Here is a 22,218-nt window from a genome sequence, read left to right as displayed (position 1 = left end):
ATTGTTGCATTCCTGGGCACCTCGCTTACGCTATTCCTTTTTTCGACAGGCAACGAGGGTGCTAAGCAGGATCAATGAGGTATAAGCGTGTTCTGCGCGAAGAAAGAGGAGGAAGAGGAAGAGAAGGCCGGGTTTATAGCGGTGATGGACAGAGTGGAAGGACTATGGACTGCCAATATACAAGAGACTCTTGGGAGTTGTTGTTTTTGATCTGTTGAACGTTCCGTCAAATGCTTTAGGCCTTAAAGCATTTTGTTGTTCACTGTTATATATCTTTTCCTAAGCTGCTGTGGAGTCTTTATGTTAATAAAGCGAAGGAAGATATAGCATAATCCTCGCCTCCGTGTCCTTAATAGAATTGAAACTTACCGTTACGTAAGCTAGGCAAATTTCGATTCTTTATTTATGAAAATGCACAAATGCCAGGACACCATGTTTCAATACTGTACATCTTCTGTTGCATGGAAGCTGTCACTTCCATTATATGTGGATAGGAAGCCTAGGAAATGTCGTAAAACAGTTAGAGTGCCATCGTGATGGAGGCAGAAAGCAGATTGATAAGCTTGTGCAGAGTCTCGCAAGACCAACCACATTTTTTCTCTGATTTTTTTTTATCTTTGTTGATTTCAATAAAGTAAGTTGCTGCAAGAAGATTGTCAATAATTCACCTCCCCTTTATGCTTTTAGTAAAGTGGCTCTTCATCCCCATGTGTTGATGGCAATTCTGCTGTTTCAGCGTTGTGAAGTAGTGTTGGGACATTCTGCTGTCTATTGTGCGAGATGTGATGTTGATGAAGGATGCAAAGTGCTCAAGTCTAAAATGGGAGCATTCCCATCTTCCATTAACACTGCACCTGTCCAAGGCTCTGTATTCCCATGCTTCTAATATTTTGTCTAGATGAATCTAGCAATGTGGTGGTTGCTTTATTAGGAACTTCAGAGTCTTTACTATACTTTACGATAAACCTCTGGCAGAACTTCTGATGACAGCCATATTCCAACATGAGAGACAGTCTCTCATAAATCCTTGATAGTGGTATTGATATGTCCTACTTAAAATAGGTCATTTTCAAAAGGTATTTAAGCATCCAGGCATGAGTGAACTTAATGACCCACACTAAGACATAAGACTGTCAGATGTTAGCACATGTTGGAGTTTTAGGTCACAATGCAAAGTAACTCCTAGTACATCATCATATCCGGCACTGAATGACCCACACATCAGAAAGGTTTTCTTATCTGGAATAGCTTCCTTAATGAATTGAATTGAAAAATAATTTATATTGCGCAGAACAATAACCCGAAGGTATCAAGGCGCCTAGCAAAAGGTCAGGAAGGACCAGAAGAGGAGACATTAGGATCTTAGACATAAGCTTGCTTGAAGAGAAGGGTCTTTAAGGCAGTGCGAAAATTCTGTAGGGACGGGAGGGATCTCAGATCCAAAGGAAGTTCATTCCACCACTTAGGAGCAAGGGTGGAAAAGGCTCTACCGCCCCACCTGGCTTTCCGTACACGGGGGGCTGCTAAAAGCAGTTTCCCAGAGGAACGCAGGTTTCTTCGGGGAACATAGTGGGAGATAATGGATCCAATTCCAGTGTCGCTCTTTTTAGCGATGGCTCTGTAGGTCATACACAGGACCTTAAACCGGATACGCTGTTCTACCGGCAGCCAGTGCAGTGTTTTCCTGGCTGCAGTGGCTGAAGAGCGTCTGGGGATATCCAGGACAAATCTGGCTATGGCGTTTTGGACCACCTGCAGGCGCTGCAGCTGTCCTTTATTGAGTCCTGCATACAGCGCATTGCAATAGTCCAAACGCGAGCCGATGAGAGCGACAGCTATTTGTTTTCTTGCCTGGAGGGAAAGAAATTTCCTGACCCTACGGAGGGTATGAATCAGGCCCCAACAGGTGGAAACAGTTCTGCTCACCTGGCTGCCTAGGTCAAGGGCAGGATCTATTATCACCCCGAGATTTTTAGCAGAGGATGTGGGGGAGGGACAAGTACCAAGGGAGTCAGGCCACCAGTTGGCTGACCAGATGTTTTCTTTTCCCCCAAACACCATCACCTCCGTTTTCTCCCCATTCAGTTTCAGAGAGTTCTGAACCATCCACTTACCGACCGCCTCCATACAAGATCTAAATTTGGAGGCGATTAGTTCATCTGAATGGGGTAGAGAGACGAGGATTTGAGTGTCGTCTGCGTACGAGACTACCTCCATCCCGAAAGATCTTATTAATTTGGCCAGTGGGGTAACATAGATATTAAAAAGGGTCGGGCTAAGGGCCGACCCTTGAGGAACCCCACATAGCACAGGACGGGATGGAGATAGAAACTCCCCAAGCTTGACTCTTTGTTCCCTCCCTGTGAGAAAGGAGGTCAGGAGATCAAGAGCTGCGTTCTTCACCCCCACCTCCCTCAGCCGAGATGTAAGTACCGAGGGGGAGAGGGTGTCGAAAGCCGCCGTTAGATCTAGCAGGACCAGGAGAGATGTCTGGCCCTCATCTACTGATGTACGGATCTTGTCAAGTACAATGGTGAGGGCTGACTCGGTACTAAATTCTTTCCTGAAACCATGCTGGGAGGAGTCTAAGCATCCAGAGCTTTCGACAAAGGCAGCAAGATGTTTGTTGAGATGAGTCTCAAGCATCTTAGCAGGAGCGGGGAGCAGGGAGATAGGCCGGAAGTTTTTTAGGACCCCCGGATCCAGGGAAGCCTTTTTCAACAGGGGTTTCACTACCGCCTTCTTCCACTCTGCAGGGAAGGTACCATCTCTAATGGCAAGATTCATTATCTCCACCAAGGGAGGTAAGAGGGTCTCCCTACACTGTTTAATAACCTTCAGAGGGCAGGAATCCAAAGGTGATCCGGACTTAGTCTTGGCTAACAAGAGCTCAAGATCTTGTAAAGTCAGCGAGGGAAAGGTGTCCAGAGTGCAAGAAGTGGAGATTTCGGTGGTGGTTAAACTCATCTCTACACCAGGTATAGATGCACTGAGAACAACTCTTTGTTCCTCAAGGGCTAAGTAAATGTCCTGGATTTTAGAGTGAAAAAAGGAGGCGATCTTTTCACAGAGGTCCTGTGAAGGGATGACAGGGTCAGGGACTTGCAGTCTGACCAGGGAGTCAACGGTTTTAAAAAGTTCCTTCGGGGAAGAAAGCGAGGTCACAGTCACGAAATATTGTTGTTTAGCCTGCAAGATTTCCGCCTTGTATTTTTTAACCAGAAGTCGATGTGCATCCTTGTTTTTGAAGTCCCAACTAGCATGCCATAGTCTCTCCATTCTCCTCACTTCTTGCCTAAGAAGCCTAAGGGAGTTGGAGAACCAGGGGGCAGAAGGTCTCTTTCTAGCGCGGCGTCTGGATTGTTCTGGGGCCAGTTGATTCAAGGCCTCGGTCGTGACCTGTTCAAAATGGGCGACTGCAGTCTGTACGCTATGTGGGCCAGTGATGGCAAGGTTTGCAGCCCAGGGCACGAAGGAATTGCTGTTAATATTCCTGAAATTCCTCGTAATCTCTATTGTATGGTTTGCTAGTTTAGGGGAATTTACCCTGTGATGTTTCAAGAGAAAAGGGACCGCCAGGTGGTCAGACCAGGAAAGATGAATCGGATCCTTGGTAGTCAAGCGAGGATCATTGGAAAAGATGCCTTCACTCTACTGGTACTAGAGAATGATAATAATGGGATCAGAATCGTTGTCGGCACAGGTGCTACCATGAACTCAATGACTGATGAAGAGCTTGCATATATGTTCAAGAACATTTACTTGCAAACAACCAACGTAAGGATTTGTATTTATGGCTGAAAGACACCTTTGCCCTGCATTATTTTTGATCCACTTTCAATGTCCCAGAATGTATACTTTCTTAGTCAAGTAGCTACGGCGACTTCATGAATGCTTCCAGTCTCTCTCTTTGTCTGCACCAAATCTTTAAACATGCTTGGCACTTAAAGTGTCGGAGGACATAGGGGTTTTTGAGGATATAGAGTGTAAGACACATTGTTATTTCGTTATTCTTGTTTTTGTCACCATATGGAGCAGACAACTTCTCTCCAGGTAAGTGTTTTTTATTCAGCCCCCCTCAGTAAAAGAGAAACCAGTTTAATTGCAAATATGTATTCACAATTACTTTGATTCTTTCAGAGATTCATTAAGTTCTTAGATATGAGTTTACCTGAGGATGTGTCATCTCACAATAAAGGGTTTTCTCACACATCTGTCTCTGAAAACCTGTCATTTGTCAGGAATTTGCAAGTCTTTTTGTCAGTTCCTGTTTAGTTCTTCACAAGAAATAAGATTTATTTTAAAAAAAACATGTTTTAAACCGATTCTTGGGTTCACTTTATTAGGTAGAGTAGCTGAACAAACTTATCACAAACTCTTAACCCCACTCCTTATTATTAACAAGCATTTACAATGCAATGGTCTCGTCTTTGTTAAAGTTAGAGCTATTGGCATTGCAAATGGCATTTTTTTCATTTTTCATTTTAAAAAAAACATAAATAAATGGTATTCTCATTTGCAATGGCAATAGGTGAGCATTAGAGAGTAGTAGAGAGTATTAGCAGTCACAGAGCCCCCCCCACACACACACATTGAGCCCCCCCACACACACACACAGAGCCCAACACACACAGAGCCCCCCCCACACACACAGACACATATAGCCACACACACACAGAGCCACACACACACACACACAGAACCACACACTCACAGAGCCACACACACTCACAGAGCCACACACACACACAGAGCCACGCACACAAACAGAGCCACACACACACACACACACACACACACAGACAGACACACAGACACACACACAGCCACACACACAAACAGAGCCACACACACACACCACACACAGAGCCACACACACACACAGAGCCACACACACACAGAGCCACACACACACACAGACCCCAACACACATACACACACACAGCCCAACACACACACAGAGCCCAACACACACACACACACACACAGAGCCCAACACACACACACACACACACACAGAGCCCAACACACACACACACACACACACGCAGCCCAACACACACACAGCCCAACACACAAACACACAGAGCCCAACACACACACAGAGCCCAACACACACAAACAGATCCCAACACACACACAGAGCCCAACACACACACAGAGCCCAACACACACACACACACAAAGAGCCCAACACACACACACACACAGCCCAACACACACACACACACAGCCCAACACACACACAGAGCCCAACACACACACAGAGCCCAACACAAACAAACAGATCCCAACACACACATACACACGCACACACAGAGCCCAACACACACACAGAGCCCAACACACACAAACAGATCCCAACACACACACACAAACAGATCCCAACACACACACACATAAAGATCCCAACACACACACACACAAAGAGCCCCCCCACACACACAGAGCCTCCACACACACAGAGCCTCCCACACACACAGAGCCACACACACACAGAGAGCCACACACACACACACACACGCAGAGCCACACACACAGAGCCACACACACACACAGAGCCACACACACACACACACACACACACACAGAGCCACACACACACACAGAGCCACACACACAGAGCCTCATACAGAACCCAACACACACACAGAGCCACACACAGGGAACAGAGGCCAGAAAAAACGATCACAACGAGGGAACAGAGGCCAGAAAATACGATCACACAAGGGAACAGAGGCAAGAAAACGGGCACAATCAGGGAACAGAGGCAAGAAAAAAACATCACGACGAGGGAACAGAGGCCAGAAAAAACTATCACACAAGGGAACAGAGGCAAGAAGAGGCAAGAAAACGGGCACAATCAGGGAACAGAGACAAGAAAAAACCATCACAACGAGGGGACAGAGGGCAGAAAAACGATCACAACGAGGGAACAGAGGGCAGAAAAAACGATCACAACAAGAGAACAGAGGGCAGAAAAACTATCACAACGAGGGAACAGAGGGCAGAAAAACAATCACAACGAGGGCAGAAAAACAATCACAACGAGGGTAGAAAAACAATCACAACGAGGGCAGAAAAACAATCACAACGAGGGAACAGAGGGCAGAAAAACAATCACAATGAGGGAACAGAGGCCAACCCCACAGTCAGCGTCAGGCCAGGACAGCTGTCATTCAAGGCCAGGCACTGCCAGGACTTCCCGGTTTCCTCTCAGAGGCCCTTCCTGCACCCCCCTTACCACATGCAACCACAGTGCAAACACTCCGAGCGGCCATGTGCCAAGCACAGCGTAGAGGAAAGGAAAGGCATGCCCTTGGGGCACCCTTCGTGAGATCAGAGCGCTGCGCTTGGCAGCCGGAGTTGGCAAGTCCATTCCCGCTGCGCCACATCCAAATAGGGCAAGAAATGGGGTCCGCCTCGGATAAGGCCGCCCCACAGGGCCCCCGCGTACATGCCTACCACCCATTACAAGAAGCACCAGTGAGCATAATCAGGGGGGCACCGTGGAGCTGATCGAGGATGGGGCATTTTGGAATGCATAATGAACGGTGCGAGTTTAGAGACAGGAAATGCCAGTGCTGCACAAAATACATTTCGAGGACATTTTTTTGCCAAAAAGTTATCTCGATGCCAGCTCTTTCAAAGCACTGCTACCTGGGTCTCTCTTGTCAAGCAACTGATGGGCAAATCTTTCTTCGTCTACCCTATTAAGGCTCTGCAGTACCCCCAAAACCTCCAGAGTACCCTCCACCCAGTTCTACTCACCACTTGTGGCTGCAGGGGCGACACAGCTCCTTCTGCCCCCGGGGGCTCCTCCGGGTCTCAGCTACCCACACAAGGAGTCGAGGAAGACAGGGAAGCAGGTAGATGCCATCCCGTCTCATCCACCCGGTCCTCAGGGGCAAGAGAAGTAGAAAGGAGGGAAGCAGGGGTGGCAGTGCCCACGAGGAGCCTTGAAGCGCTCCGGCGAGGCGCCTGGAAGCCGTGCAGCGAGGCTGCGGTGCTGAGCCTGGGTGGAGGGTGTCGGTGGGGAGAGCGCTGCCGCTGTGGTGCGGGCTGGGCTCGGCGCTGCTCAGGAGCCTTGCCAAGCACCTGGCGTGTGGCTACACATCAGAGGCCTCGCCGCGGCATGGACACACATGTCGAAAGTATTCCGCCTTCCTCCCACCGCACTCACAGCCCAGGAAAGGGAGCTAGGGAAGAAAAAACATAGCCTGAAATCAAAGTGCGCGCACTTGGAGGAGGAAGGAGGGACACGAGGCAGGCAGCAGGCAGCAGGCCAGGCACGCTCGTCGAGCACCGTGCGGGCCCTGCCTCTGCCTGTCCCCACGGGCGGCCATGACTGGGGCCTGCTGTACCGCGGCGCGTGGAGGGCACGGGGTATCAATGACCTTGAGGGAGAAGGGTACAACGAGGGAACAGAGGGCAGAAAATCAATCACAACGAGGGAACAGAGGCCCCGGGGGCGTGTTTTTTGTTGAGTGACTGAAGACGTCACGGGTGAAAAAGACAGCAAAAAACACACCCCTCAATCCGAAACGGACGGGGCTTAGAGTGACAGGCAAAGCTCTTCTCCAATGGCTGGCCGCCGTTTAGGAAGCCAGCCAATGGAGAAGAGCTGGCTCGTTTACCTCCCTACTAGAAGACATAAAATCTCGCCAGCGAGACTGCGCAAGCGCAGCCTACGCTAGCCGAGACCTAAAAAGGGGTTTGCAAAATGTCTAATCAAAGCTAAAGTTTGACGTTGAGTGTTCTTTCATGCTCATGAAAACTCTAACCTTTGTCTTGGCTTCATCATATTTGCAATTTTTCTTCCAAACCTTTCCAGTCATCAGGATTTTTTTTTCTAGGTAGTAAACTGAAGTCGCAGGAAAGAAAATCCAAGAAGACAACTACTTTCTAAGTTGAGGCCCCAGGGTCTAGCGCATAACCAACAGGTAAGTGGAAGCGCAACCGGAAGCTGCTTATCACCTTGCCAATCGATGTACTAATACTTGGGTGCTGTTTATCTAGAACCACACTCAGGATGACCGGCCCTTGTTATGTGACACTGAAATCTTAGTTTAAGTTTACAAAACCATGGGATGTTGCTTAAGCAGTAACTGAAACTGCAAGAAGGTTTCTGTAATCAGGCCTCCTAACACCCATGCATATAACAGTGAAGGTTGGGGACAAATACCTGACAAATGGCATTAAAAGATGACTGCACAGATTTTAGTGCCTCACCAGGCATTTGCACTGAGAGGATTGTGGTGCACAGTGGTACCACAGGGTAAGCATGATGGGAAGTCCTTTATATTCGCCTTGTGTCATGAAACATACTAATACATAATAGACCTGTCTTTGCAGCATTACAGTTGGTTATGCCCAGGGTCTGCCATAGGCCGGGTCTTGGGACCATCGTTGCTATGCTCTGTTGTAGGCCTTGTACTATGGGATTGCCTCACTGTCGCTTGGGCACAGTGGCCAGGCCCTGTGGCTAGCCCCTACATTACATGGCCAAACGACCTGCACAGTGGAGTTTGCTACACAGTGATTGACTGCAATGTTGGAAGTAGAATATTCTAAAAATTCTAAATAGTCACTAAAGACCTTTAAGAATTATTTACAGTTTATTTTGTTCATAACACGTTTGTTTCAAAAATACTCAAAATGCAGTACAATAAACTCAATAAAAAATTAAGATTACACATCAAAACCTAAACAAAACAGAAATTACCAGTTATGGTTATTTGAGCAAACCACAACTCGTCGCCATATATACTGCTCGTTGCACCATTTATATAATAATTGACATCTTACAGGCATCATTTTGTTGCACTAGGGAAAATGGCAAGTAGATATATGAGTTTATTATAGTCTGTGGAATGGGGCCTAGGCCCACAGGGGATGGGTGCGCTCAACCCATGGTCCAGGTACAATGAGTAATTCCGAACCCTGGAGGTAGTGCACAAGCCGCTACCCCCACTACACACAATGGGAGACTGTGTGCTCTGGGTTATGTGAATATAAGGTGCTCCCTGTAGGTCCCATCCACAGGCCAGGTCCGGCACTGAACCCCTGCTTCGTGCAACAGATTATGTTCCTAAGGACATTCAGCACAGGGGTTGGTTATAAGGGAAACCCTGCAATGAACCACTGTTTCTCATGGCTGGAGATCAAGTTCGGTGAGCTAAATACACATGGGTCTCATTGCAGGGCTGGAGGCCCGAGGCCTGCCCCGTTGCATATGTTGGCACCAGAAGGCCATCAGATAATTTGCAGTGAGTTATATTCACATTCAGGTGGCCTAAGGGCATGTCTGATGGTGGCAAATAGCAATATATAATAATACAACATCAGTAGAGAAATACACACAGGCAAACAATTGTATATTCATAGTGATGTCGTTGATGTCAGCGCTGAGGTGATGTTATGTCACTAGAGATATAGCATTTTAGATTTCATCTGTCACATCGTGTGAAAACATGAGCAATGCAGTGCTGCGCTAACTGCCCTTGGCCAATTCCTGTTTCTTTTTTAAAACTTTGTTTCATAACATCACTTGAGCATGTGTTTTATTTAGTGAATGTAAATATGTGTATATGTGTTTGAACATGTATATGTGTCAATTAAAATAATTTTTCGGTATACATGTTTCAAGATTCCACTGGCAATTGTACAGCCTGGTGGAACGTACTTGTACTTACATATTTGACGTTTGGTGAACATTCATCAGGGATTTCCTGGTTTAAAACACACTTTTAAAGTAGTTTGTGAGCATTTCAAGGTTCTCAGTAGAACATGTAAAAGCAGTAAAAAAATATATAACCAAATTTGATAAAGACGAGGATACTTCAGAAATTCTTAAAACAGTTCCATTTTACTTTTTGTTCTCGTTGGTTCACTTTTGTTGAGAAGGAGGAGGAAGGTGGGGGGTGGAGAGGGGTTCGGTTCCCATTTTGTTGCTGTTCAGGCCTGATCTAAACGATCTTGAGGTGCCAGGCTTCGACCCGTTGATTGAGGAGCAAAATGGCTCTTTTGTTCTTTTTGATGGATAAAACTAATAAAAGAAATTTAAACCCAAAAAAACAGTTCCACTGATGTTTTCGAGAATTTTTTTTATATTCATATTGAAGTTTTAACTAAGATTTGGGTGTCTGAAAAACAAACCACATTATATTCATTTACATGACATACACAGTACTCCACAATGCTATATTAAATTTACTTGGTTATTATCTGGCTCAAATGTCATGCAAATTACTTGGAAACCCAGAAGAGTCACATGAAACTCCATCTGTTCCTTCGCTTACAACACAGGATGCTTATGATAGCGAAACCTTTAGTGATATTCTGTCTGCATGGTGCTTATTTTCCTATTTACACTGAACTTTGTATTGGCTACCTTATTAGAGAAAATACTATAATTTTCTTCATATACAGCGTTTCTTTTAGAAACGTTTATGGAAACAATTTGGTGGTCCTTGAGAAATCTGCAGTGATCCTTCTCATATTCAATGAACGAAGCATATGTATATACACAAATAACAATTCTTTAGAAAATTAAATCTGTTTCTTCAAAAGGCAAACATAACCTATAGCTGGTACATTTTCGAGCAGAAGGGTACTTCAAAATGTGAGAAAGATTGGTAATACTGCACAGTGCTCGTGGAGGTGAAAGGAATAATGAAGGTACAAAAAACACATACACAAGATTTGAAAAATTATGCACCCCGGAAGGTAAACAGGCAAATCAAAGTTTTGCCTAAACAGAAGTATACCTAACAGGCATCAAATTATATTATTGCCGACGTTTTGATCTCATTAAAATCAGACCTCGAAAACTCATAAAAATGTTACTGGACCTGCAGTTCTAGTACCTTAAATCATCTACTCGACCTAACTGTACTGTGCTTGACCCATAAACTGGTCTCACTATGTCATCCTAGGCAAATATTTTATTTTGCAGAGATACTTTTTTCTTCATTGTCACATATAAGAGCACCTTCCAATATGTGATTTCAGCATTCCGGGTACACAAAACAAACTATTTGGTTTGATTTAATAGACTAAACGTTTGCACTATGTATAATAAGAATCTAGCCCACATGTAGGGTACACATGACTCCTGCCTTGCCTCTTAGTTCACAAATAGCCTTGCCATCATGACAGGGGCAGGACTGTTTCTCAGTTCATCTTTAAAAACTCACTTTTCCCCCCCCCAACATTTTTATTGTTTTCATATCATTAGCAAGTTGTAACACATATATACACAGCATGTTAATATGATTTCTATAAACAGTACGATACTTCTCTACAAATTCACATAGGAGTTCTGTCCCTTCGATTGTCCGACACTTCCCTCTCAGTCCCCCCCCATCCCCACCCCTCATCAGTCCTCACTTTCATCCGAGCCATCACCTTCATTAAGTGCAGGTGGATCACAGATCCCTCCTCTATAGTCATTCCAAGAAAAACTCACTTTTTAATAAATATATTACTACGGCATGAGGTGGTTGTGCACAGTCATTTACAGACAGCACATTGTCCCTTGAAATGGCCTAAAACATTCCAACTAATGTGCAGTTTTACTTTTATTACTATATAATGTATTAACAATTTGTGGAAGTTAGATTTCATCAAAAATATTTATCGTTTGCACAGAAACATGTAAAGTTTTCTGTTTTGTTTTCTTCCCAGAATTACAAAATAAGGGCTTTCATAGCTATTGAAATCTGTTTTGAAATGTTCGCACAGTTCACCTTTTAGCTATTTAAATGTGTGTTAGAATAAAACATGACATCCTACAGCCTTTCATTTCACACTTTTTGTACATCATGTTTGTCAGACAGTTCACTTTACAAAATCCTCGAACTTTGCAGTGAGAGAAAGAAAAGTAATTGTAGATATAAACTGACGTTTGACCTCTGTCTTCGAACACGGAATAAATGTGGGCCATTAGGCGAGGAGCGGGCCTTTAACCCCTTCGATGCTGATGACGAGCTCAGCTCGACATCAGCCACGGGTGGCGTGTGCGGATGACGAGCTGAGCTCGTCATGTAACGCGGTTTTGCGAAAACAGCCGCACAGCGCAAAAATGACCGCAGCAGCGATGCGGTTAAGGAACTGGGAGAGGCCCTGCTGGAGGCAAGAGTTGGGCAGGTGAGCCATTCCCCTCTTGCCATTTGGGAGCGAACCACCCTGCTCCACATTTGAACTGCGTTACCTCGAGCCTATGGAGGGGGCCCACCACACATTGTTTAGCTGGGGAGAGTGGCCTTGCGGGCCCCCATCCCCTGCGGAGCAGATCCAGCAGTGGCTGGGGAGGATTGACCGGTGAGAGAGGTGTGTTGGGCCCGCTGACTAACTGTGAGAGAGGCCGTGACCTGAGCGGGAGCAGAGGTGAACATGGAGCCAGTGCCTTCCCTAATTTCCTGGCTGCTCAGGCTGCCCATCAATCCTTGGGTTAGGGGACTGATGATCTGGTGAGTCATAGTGACCCCTTGTGGGGATAGTCCCTGCAACTGGAAGAGAAGGGGGGGGTCCCTGCCTGCGAGGTGCAGTGGAGTTTGCCATGGGGTACAGCGAGGGAGACTCCAACATGTTCCCCCCACATCAGTGGCCGGTGAATTGATGCCCCCTGTTTCCTTGGCTGCTGGTACCGCCTGACTTTGGTGTGGTAGGGGCCTGGCGGGCCAGCTGTTTCTATTGGATCCATGGTGGTTGCACCTTCGGCTGCCATGGTGAAGGATAAGCTGCAGTGGAGACAGGCTAAACTTGACAGATTGGCCAAAGAGATACTGATGCACCGCAGGGGCCAGACCTGCAGAATTAAGCAGCTGCTGAGAGGGCGGCCCTGCACCTCGGGACATAGGCCAACCAAAAAGCCATTGCATCATCCTGCCATGCCTTGGAGACTAAAACAGGGAAGGTTGGGCAGATGTGGTACTGCTCTGGCAAGACCTGAAGAAAATGATAGACTGTGTCAGTTGCTGAGACACAAATTGTAACATTGGAGGATATGGTGACCTCACCCAGGGGGTACAGAAAATGAAAGCCTTCTTAGGAGAACTGGCGGCGTGGGTCACAGATGCCGAGCGATGCTCTGGATGAAACAGTTGGTGCCTCCTGGTGTTCCCGGCGGGTGCCAGACCTGAACAGTTTCTCGAACAGTGGCTGAAATCCTTTCTTCCAGATGACCAAATCTCCCCGGGTTTCCTTGTTGAGTGTGCCCACATGGCCCTTAGAAGGAAACCACACCTGGGGCCGCCCGCGGCCCATGATTAGACTATGGTCAGGGGCTTGGGACAACTGAAAAGAGAATCTACGAGAATTTAGTCGCCCCCAACAGAGGTGCAGCAGCTGAAAATACCTTAAGAACAGACAGACCTGCAAGAGGACATTCCAGAGGAGGTGTTAGGGGCAGGCTCAAGGTTCCTCTAGAAGTGAGTCTCTACCACGGGGGAACAAGTGCCATAGGCCCACTCGTCTGATTTGAATAATCAGTAAGATCCTGAGACTCCTCCACGGAGTTCCAGCGAGGGCCCTCGGACACTAATGACTGAGCCACGCCATTCAAAACCTTGCTGTATGGGTGTGTCATGTTTGTGTGAGTGTTACAAGGGTAAAGGGGTTTTGCCCTGCTGTTGCAGGCAGGGATTGTTTAAAGTGTTCATCATGAAGGAAGGTGGGGTAACAGCATTTCTTGAATTGGGGCGGTGGGTAATTTTTAACTCATGCTAGGGAAAGGTGGGATTGGGGTACAGTTGAGGTTGATTTCTTTATTTGGCATTGGGGCGGACAGGACACAACGCTTCACAAGACATCATCACTACACACGACAAGATACATGGAAGGTGGGATCAAGTGCCCCCCCACCCTTCCGTCGACATGCCCCAGACCTGGTGCTCCTACAAGAGATGCACTACCAGGAATATCTGTAAATGTCTGCAAAGAAGCAGGTACGTGGGGCTACCACACGCTGGAAACACAAGTGGCTCCCGGGGGTTCATTGCATTAGCCAGAAAGAATCCCCCTTTCAGGTGCTGAGGAGCTGGGCTCACCCTGAGGGCTGCTACGTGGCAGTGCAGAGCAGATGGCATAGGAAATTGGTCCTGATCGTTAACGTGTATGCGCCCCGTATATTGTTGAGACAGACCATGGATGGATTAAGCTGATCCTCGCAGAGGGGACTACATCGAGGTTCTGGATCCTGGGTTAGACAGACATACTCCTCGAGCGACACCTCCCGGCCGGACCTTCGGAGCTTCCTGTTTGCGTATGCACTGTGACTCAGTGATGCTTGTTGAAGTCACCACTAAGCGAGAGGACATTCTCATTCTTTTCGGTTACCCGTAAAACGATGTCAAAGTTGGACTACGTGTTTTTGCCCATGACCCAGATATCCTGGGTCAGAGATGTACGATACCAGGCCTGCAGCATATCTGACAACTGCCCGCTGTTGTTCCAGTTGGGCGCCCGACAGCCCCTCAGTCAGGTCTCCTGGAAATTGGATGCCTGGACCTTGAGAGACCCAGAGATAGCAAAAACACTAAGCTATATTTTGAGGAGAATGAGGGCTCATTGTCCTCTCCGGTTACGCTGTGGGAAGCATACAAGACAGTGCTCAGGGATAGAGCTCAGAACATAATCGCTATACGAAAGAAATGGAGAGAGGAGAGAGCGCTCCAATTGGAGCGTTGTTTTCTACAGTTGATAACATTCTGGGTGTCCAAAGGTGAGGACGCTATGTGTCGTCTCTTGGAAGTGATGAGAGAGCAATATCAAAACCTGGGGACGAATAAATACACTCGTTCAGCTCTACCTTGGGACCCAGAGACATTTATGATGTGGGTGATGAGGCGTGCCGACTTCTGGCATGGCTGGCCCGGCAGGAGGAGATTGCACGGTTGATGGCGGAGGTGGTGACTACAGAAGATGATCCTGTCGTATCTATTTAGATATCGCCTTTTCTCAGTACTATTGGGGGACTTAATGAAGCTGGGGCACCATATGGCCCAGGATATCGCTGAGTTTCTTTCAGAGATAGCACTCCCGGCCTTGGATCGGGCGAGTAGGGAAGTGCTGGAAGCAGACCTGACATTATGTGAAATGGGGCAGGTCGTGCTAGCCATGCACCCGGGCAAGGTACCGGGTCCTAATGTTTTGCCGATAGAGCTCTATAAACGCTTTGCAGTGCTTCTCCACTCCAGGCTAGGGTCCTTGTTTTGTGGCAGTAAGAGACGAGGGATGCCTACCTCTGGAACTGAATTGGGGTCATACCTAAGGAGGAGAAGCCACCCAATCAATGCTCTTCCTAAAGGTCCATCTCCTGGCTGAATACCGAAAGCAAAATCTTGGCCAAAATTGTGGCTACTCTGATCACAGGAGTGATAACGGACTTAGTGCATTCTGATCAGACAGGCTTTATGCCCTCGGCAGGCCACAAGACTAAATCCCCGACATCTCCATTTGTGGCTGGAGTATCTGGGAGCGGGATAGTGACCCCCATGATGGTCATGTCACTCGACACTGAGAAAGCGTTTGACTTGATGGACTGGCAGTGTCTCGCAGAGACCCTGAAGAGGCTAGGGTTTGGGTCCCGGTTTCGCAGGTGGGTGGCCCTTCTATATCACCGACCTACGGCGGCTGTAAGAGTCAACGGAGTGTTCTTGGATACCTTTGCCTTGGGGAAAAGGACAGGGCAGGGCTACAACAAAACAGAATTTACAGGCAATGGCTTAGTGAAAAGACAATTACATTGTAAATCCTGTTTTGTTCTTTAATTCATTGTATTGTGTATTTTAAAAAGTTGATTTTCAAACAAATTATTAAAAGAATTTACATATATGTGTATGCTCACTATTTTATCTGTTTTGGAGATATTAAGATCTATGACATATTTATATTCACTAAGGGACCCCTGAGCCTGAAACGCGTTGAGGTGCTCGTGGTTCAGATTGATTTTGGTTAGATACATTGAACATTAAATAGCTTTATAGGATTTTGACTTTAGAGAGCAGTATGGCAAGGTGAATTAAACTCTGTAACGTATTTCAAGGAATTTATTCTTGAATCACAAATTAAAATTTAGGGTAAGGATCTTGAGGTAATCCGCCCTAAAGATACAGTTGTGCAGGTTATTTTACCTTTCATAATGCACAGAAAGTAATATTTGGAGTTGTGCATGGGACAGAGGCTAGCCAAGTTGCTCGTGGGGCTTGGACTAGAATTCCCCAAAAGGGTTAGATCTGCACTTGTAATTCGAGAGTTCTTTGAACAGCAGAGCACTGGATTGCCTGTCCAAACCTTTTGGCCACAGGATATATTTTGAAACTGATGTGCAATCAACAGCGCCAAAAAAGGACTTTCCCTCTAGCTTTTATGAGCTGGTTTGGAGTGGGTTCATACTGTTTATGTGCTCCTGTTCATTGACTGGCATCTATCAGATTAAGGGCCCCTCTGCCATCCAGGTGATCAGACTGCATGTGAAGTCACTACAGGCCTGTCCCAGTTAGGCCATGGCATCTGACAGTGCAGGGACAGGTGCACACCCCAACTTCTGCAAAGTTAGCAGGGTTTCTCTCCTTCCTTCATTTCTGTAGGCTGTCTCTCCCTGTACAATGGAGGAAGTAGTCTGAACCTCAAAGTTTTTACCTAAGGAGGACTGCGAGATAATCTTTACTACCAAACATTGGTTCTGGTGTTTGCAAATGTTGTCTTTGATTCCAGCACTTCTGGCTGGAGAGTCCGGCAGAAGAGCAAAGTCCTGAAATATCTCCCCACCTTGCTTCATTCTGCACCCGTGACAGACACTGCATTAATCAAGTGAAGACCCCTTCCAGTTTAAACTCTAAAGCAGCTAATTTCGGTGCCAGAGCAGCCGGAGCACAACTGGGAAGTAAGTTCCCAGTTGCAGGTAGGTGGGCTGTGAACATCCCCTCGGTGGTGTGCCCGAGATACATTAGGCAGTTGCCAGGTACAGATGCAACTGCCTTTACACACGGTGGGATTTTAGCAGATCGGAAGGAGCTCATGTGTACTTTCTACACACCTCCAGTGAGATTGTTGACAAAAGGAAAGTTACAATTCATTCATTACTTTACACTGTGTTCATTGATTTTGTTGGGATCCCGGGCATGTTCAGCAAACAGTTACATATAAATGTTTTCATGATTTTCTTTTCAGACAGATTCCAGTGCTTTAAATTCAGGAAGACGCCTCTGGGAGTTGAAGATTCACTGCTGGAAACTGTGATCTGCATATCACAAGGCTGGATCCTGGTATTTCTTGGGTAAGAAATTGCACCTGGTTATTTATAGAGATGTCAGAATTGCAGCATGAGGTGTTTTCCAAAAACAAGCTGTGCTATGAATCAGCTTGCTGTCAGAGTCAAAGGCTTGGTGGATAAGGCACCTTTTAAAGGAATCTGAAAGCTGCTGCTTTGAATTTGGAGGAAGGCAAGGGGCCTCTAATTCTATTACTTAGCACTTCAATCATTGAATGAAAAACAGAAGCGCATGTAACACGAACACTGTGTTTATTTGGGGGGTGCATAGTGTCATGAACGGTGGTGGCAGTATAGATGTAAACTAGAAAATCCATGATCTTCTATTATGATATGACCTTACAGAAAAATCAATAAATATACACTTTTATTACCACACCATGTCTAAACGTATAGCTTCTAAACGTATAGCTTCATAATTATAGAGCAGCATCTGTCTGGCCCCATTTGGATGGCCCCAAGGCATTTAGGTTTTGCAGGCTTCCGCCCGCAGTGGCGGAGGTCAGTTGACGTACTTGACTCTGAGGGTAGCGGTGGCGAGCAGCCACTGGCTTCTCATGGAGGTGGGGTGCTCATGCTCAGAGCTCCACAATGAACCAAGAAAAACAATAAGTAAATGTGATGTAAATGTGGCGTATTTGTATAGCGCGAACAGTGACCCGGAGGCATCCCGGCGCTTGTACTCCTACCACAAGGGAACCCCTCCTGGCTTTTCCTTGTGGGGTGTCCACTCCTGGGCATCCCATGGTGAAACCAGGCATCCCTTGAGCATCGGGGGCCTCTGTGGAGACTAAGCAAGCTATTGCCCAGAGTTGCAGCGTGGGACCCATGCTTAGATTCGGCACTGAGGCGAGAATATCCAGTCAGAGGAATTTAAGCCCGAAACCCGCCGAGGCGGGAATCGAACCCTGGTCCCTGGCCAGAGTTCTGCATCAAGGTCTGCCGCTCTAAGCATTGAGCCACACTTCTCCACAAGTGAATTATCCAACCCTGCTGCTTTTTCAGAAAAATAAAGTACTTTACTCACGCAGCAGTGTTAAATGCTACACAGCCAATTGGTTATACAAGACAGTGTCCATGGTTGTAATGCTCTTTCGTGGAACTACAACCCATAATTCCTCCTTAGTGGGTCTCTCTGGTTGGTCGTCCATTTTTGGGCAATTCTAAAGTTGAAGTGTGGATTACGTTCATGTGCAGTTTGTTTAGATCTGCAACAGTCAAATGCGCCCTCAAGTTTGCGCAATGAGTCTTACCCCTTGCAGTGAATTGGTGTATGCAAAGGTTTGGTAATTGCTCCTCTTAGGCAGCTTGGGCCGCTCCTCCATACATCTGCGGCTGGGCTGTAGGGAGTGGAAAACTCAAAAGAGTTCCAGGAAGCCCGTCACGAGCTGCATCAAAATACACGTGCGCACAAGTCAGTCTCCGATGCTGTGGCTGTGGCACATGGGTCACTCCTAGGTGTCTTGGGCAGTCAGCTATCTCTGGCTGTCCATTAGAAACCTTCTTGTTGGGCCTCTCTCCTCGTGGTCGGTCTGTCCTCCTGCATGGCTCGGCAGACTCCTTCCCATTTTCATCAGGCAGAGAAGCTTCTAGCTGCTTTAGGCAGATATACAGCTCCTCCAGCAGAAAGTTTAGACTTCAGGTGATGCCCACTCACCTTCAGGAGACTGACTTTTAAGCGCACACCATCCCTGGTTGCACAGACGTTTTTGTGTACTCCATGGAGCTCACCCTCCCTTAGCCATAAAGGACTTGAAAATTGAGCAAAGTGGTGTTGTGTGCATCCCACTTCTAAACCCAATTTGTAGGTAGAACTGTTTGAGGTGGAACCTCTTTCAAGTGTCCTCCTCCAGCTGCTCTCCAGACTCAGCCTTTGTATAGTGTGATGCTTTTCACAGGAGGTAGCACTGGGGCTGTTCCCAACCTGGAGCACCCACAACACAGGGATAATGAGGTGTGAGGTTTCTGCACCTGGTTGTTGTCAGTCCAACATAAGAGAAAATATCTGGAACATACAAAAGGACAGGCTTAAGCTAGAAACATTCTCACCTCACACAATAGTGATTGCCGTCCCTACCCCTCAAGAATATACACCTCAAACCGATTGTGTCTCCCCTCTAACATTCACTTAATGACAGTGGTCAGGATGATGAGTCGGCAACTCCTTGCTAACAAATGCCTCATGCAATTTCTAAATGTAGGCCAGTTTCCATCCTCGCTCACTTCAGTGTCTGGATCTTCTCCTTCCATTTACCCAAAGCACTACACTTCTGCTGTCTGGGAGAACAGCCCCTACCCTCCATATTGTGCTGCGCCAAAATGGATACTAGAGGCCCCAGTGCTCAGTCTCACTCACACATATTTTATCACTAGACATGAGTTACAAGTACTACACATGTACACACTTGACATAAACAAAAGATGCCCGGGCAAGGTTCTGGACATGCACAGAATAGCGGAACATTATGCATTGAGGCCAATAGGCCACACTTCCAGTGCCACAGATAACAAGGGTTATTCGCACTATTGGTCTTTCTAAAAGCATAGTATGCTGCCACCACTGCTTAATCTGCTGACCCAGGACAGGGACAGTAGTCCTCTTCCCATAATGAAGCAATGCTTGGTGTGCACCTCCAGGTCACAGCACAGGTCCAGGATTTCATATAGTCCATGATAATGTGTAGCCCTCTACACACACACCTAGATTAGTGTAACATTAGTATACCAGATATGCATGCAGTTGGGTACTCTGGCAGGGGAGATGGTATACCAAACAGGGGCCATTCCTGCCCCAATTCATTGCTACTCAGTTAAATACAACAGGGCCCTCTCAGGACCCTTCACCCAAGTCGTAAGGTTGTTAACAACATAAAACCTAATACTTAACTATATGAAAGACTGTAACCTAGAACACTGCGAAAAGCTATTCATGCAATAATGCAAAATTGTGGAAATAAACAACATGGCTGATTTTTACCTTTGGTGAACACAGTCATCAACTAATCACATAACTAGTTCTCAGAACCATGTACCATGGTATACTGCGAACTTACCACAGTATACCATAGCACAATATATAACTACGTTTTATACAACTTATAAGGTTAACATTACTTACACTATTTACATTTACAAACAGAAAATTTGCATACATATTATAATGTATATTTCGTAGATATAACATTGACATCTTTTCACACACTCCACTTTACGCCACTCCACTGTATACCAGTTGACTTTATGCCACTCTATTGTACGCTATTTAGAATATGCCACTCCAGTTTACAATACTCCAGTCTACGTCACTACTTTGAACTCTAATCCACTGCATGTTGCTCCCATCTACTCCACACTGTATGCCACTCTAGTCTTCAGCACTATACTCTACTCTATGACGCTGTTCACCACTATATTCAATTGCACTTTCATGTATGCCAGTTTACTGGACTCCCCTAACTCTACTGCTTGCAACTGTACGCTATTCCACTGTACCAAATCTACTTCAGGCTATTCCACTATATGCTATTCCACTTTCCCCCACTTGATGGTAGCCAACTGGAGTGCATGCTATTCCAATGTACACTACTACACTATATGGCAGTCCATTGTACTGAAATACAGCAGACACCACTGGACTGTACCACAATCCACTGTATGCAATTTCGCTTTACAAGACTACATTCTGCGCCACTCCTATAAACAGCATTTCACTGCACGTCACTAGACTATACGCTTGTATAATTAAGCCAATTGAATTGTTGAATTCCCTACTGTACGCTACTCCACGATATGCCACTCCAATGCACATCTGAACACTTAACGCCACTAAACTCAATGTTATTGCACTGAACACTACTCAAGTCTACACTACTTCACTGTGTGGCAATACATTTATGCTATTTAACTATACGCTATTGCACTGTACCCCGCTGTAGCGTAAACTATTCAACTGCGCACTACTGCACTGATCGGCATTCCAATATACGACACTCCACTTTATGCATTTTAACTTTACAACACTACACTGTCCCTCACTCGACTTTACGGAAGCCCATTGTACACCACAGATCTGTACCACACTCCAGTGTACGCTATTCCCAGTTTAAGCAACTTCACTGTACGACTCTTAAATGACTAATCAGTGCTGCACGTGATGAATCTCCTAATTTTGTCCGTCCCACCTGTGGGTAATATGTATGATTTCACTTTCTTGCTGTGCGCACAAGCTTTGCAGCTACCACATTTAAAAAAAAACATTTTTTCGCTGAGCCACTATCATGCAGCTGCTAGGTTTTTAATGGGGTAGCTGTGCACCGGTATGTTACGTAGGTATTTTCTCTTCCTATATGTAATGCAGGGGAATGGCCTGACTAACTTGTCAATAGTTGCATCTGATCTCACCATACCCCAGTGTTTCCTAAGTATCCTACTTATGGCCTCTGATTCCTGGCTATAAGTGGTAAGGAATTTTACTTCTTTGTTGGTCTTATTTGTCCTTTTGGGTGTTAACAGGCTATTCCTTTCAACTTTAGATACTTTTTCACTCCCTGTATTGATCACTTTCAAAGGGTATGTCCTGGCTTTGAATTTCACAATCATCCTCTCTTTCTCAGACTCAAAAAGCTCATGAGTACTATAATTAAGTTTTGCCCGGAGTAACTCTCCGTATGGAATGCTCTATTTCAAATAGGGGGAGATGGTGCCTACGGACACGGAGAGTGCAGTTTCCTGCAGTGACTTTCCTGTAAAGACTAGTATCTAATGTGCCCTCTCGGACTGTAAGCAAAACGTCTAAGAACTCAATTTCTGCCTTATGCATTTTACTGGTGAGGCCTTTTTGCTGTGGCTGAATGAAAATAAGCTACATTTGAAATTCAGCAGTAAAATACATTAGTCAGAAATTGAGTTCTTAGACATTTTGGTTACAGTCCGAGAGGGCACAG

General features: G+C 46.1%; 1 protein-coding gene across 1 annotated transcript in view; it reads left to right on the top strand.

Moving 5' to 3' along the window:
- Positions 1 to 22,218, top strand: part of LOC147659219 (uncharacterized) — a 231,440-nt gene that overhangs the window by 11,391 nt on the left and 197,831 nt on the right. Inside the window, exons 2-3 of the mRNA XM_086951880.1 lie at positions 7,857 to 7,943; positions 17,176 to 17,281. The gene's annotated coding sequence lies outside the window, so the exon portion shown is untranslated. The remainder of the gene's footprint in view (positions 1 to 7,856; positions 7,944 to 17,175; positions 17,282 to 22,218) is intronic.

Source organism: Lissotriton vulgaris, unplaced genomic scaffold (assembly GCF_964263255.1).
Source record: "Lissotriton vulgaris unplaced genomic scaffold, aLisVul1.2 SCAFFOLD_384, whole genome shotgun sequence".
In the NCBI taxonomy this organism is placed as follows: Eukaryota; Metazoa; Chordata; class Amphibia; order Caudata; family Salamandridae; genus Lissotriton; species Lissotriton vulgaris.
Note: the sequence above shows the minus strand (reverse complement) of the source record. Positions and strands in the feature narration are given on the sequence as shown.